The sequence below is a fragment of the Thermobia domestica genome, chromosome 16, assembly GCF_964235325.1.
Source record: "Thermobia domestica chromosome 16, izTheDome1.hap1.1, whole genome shotgun sequence".
NCBI lineage: Eukaryota > Metazoa > Arthropoda > Insecta > Zygentoma > Lepismatidae > Thermobia > Thermobia domestica.
Window position 1 is genome coordinate 185,601,030 of NC_137469.1, and position 1,841 is coordinate 185,602,870.

Here is a 1,841-nt window from a genome sequence, read left to right on the forward strand (position 1 = left end):
TTCCCTAAGTTCTATCGTCAAAGTGAATAGATAGAAAGTATCCCAGGCCCAAACCTCATCTATGTTGAAAATTTAATCGAGATCGGTAGGATTGTTCAAGAGTTATTAAATTCTATTTATTTTTATATATCTCCCTCTTCCGTAAGTTCTATCGTCAAAGTGAATAGATAGAAACTATCCCAGGCCCAAACCTCATCTATGTTGAAAATTTAATCGAGATCGGTAGGATTGTTCAAGAGTTATTAAATTCTTTTTATTTTTATATATCTGCCTCTTCCCTAAGTTCTATCGTCAAAGTGAATAGATAGAAACTATCCCAGGCCCAAACCTCATCTATGTTGAAAATTTAATCGAGATCGGTAGGATTGTTCAAGAGTGATTAAATTCTATTTATTTTTATATATCTCCTTCTTCCCTAAGTTCTATCGTCAAAGTGAATAGATAGAAACTATCCCAGGCCCAAACCTCATCTATGTCGAAAATTTAATCGAGATCGGTAGGATTGTTCAAGAGTTATTAAATTCTATTTATTTTTATATATCTCCCTCTTCCCTAAGTTCTATCGTCAAAGTGAATAGATAGAAAGTATCCCAGGCCCAAACCTCATCTATGTTGAAAATTTAATCGAGATCGGTAGGATTGTTCAAGAGTTATTAAATTCTATTTATTTTTATATATCTCCCCCTTCCCTAAGTTCTATCGTCAAATTGAATAGATAGAAACTATCCCAGGCCCAAACCTCATCTATGTTGAAAATTTAATCGAGATCGGTGGGATTGTTCAAGAGTTATTAAATTCTATTTATTTTTATATATCTCCCTCTTCCCTAAGTTCTATCGTCAAAGTGAATAGATAGAAACTATCCCAGGCCCAAACCTCATCTATGTTGAAAATTTAATCGAGATCGGTAGGATTGTTCAAGAGTTATTAAATTCTATTTATTTTTATATATCTCCCTCTTCCCTAAGTTCTATCGTCAAAGTGAATAGATAGAAAGTATCCCAGGCCCAAACCTCATCTATGTTGAAAATTTAATCGAGATCGGTAGGATTGTTCAAGAGTGATTAAATTCTATTTATTTTTATATATCTCCCTCTTCCCTAAGTTCTATCGTCAAAGTGAATAGATAGAAACTATCCCAGGCCCAAACCTCATCTATGTTGAAAATTTAATCGAGATCGGTAGGATTGTTCAAGAGTGATTAAATTCTATTTATTTTTATATATCTCCCTCTTCCCTAAGTTCTATCGTCAAAGTGAATAGATAGAAACTATCCCAGGCCCAAACCTCATCTATGTTGAAAATTTAATCGAGATCGGTAGGATTGTTCAAGAGTTATTAAATTCTATTTATTTTTATCTATCTCCCTCTTCCCTATGTTCTATCATCAAAGTGAATAGATAGAAAGTATCCCAGGCCCAAACCTCATCTATGTTGAAAATTTAATCGAGATCGGTAGGATTGTTCAAGAGTTATTAAATTCTATTTATTTTTATATATCTCCCTCTTCCCTAAGTTCTATCGTCAAAGTGAATAGATAGAAACTATCCCAGGCCCAAACCTCATCTATGTTGAAAATTTAATCGAGATCGGTAGGATTGTTCAAGAGTTATTAAATTCTATTTATTTTTATATATCTCCCTCTTCCCTAAGTTCTATCGTCAAAGTGAATAGATAGAAACTATCCCAGGCCCAAACCTCATCTATGTTGAAAATTTAATCGAGATCGGTAGGATTGTTCAAGAGTTATTAAATTCTATTTATTTTTATATATCTCCCTCTTCCCTAAGTTCTATCGTCAAAGTGAATAGATAGAAACTATCCCAGGCCCAAACCTCATC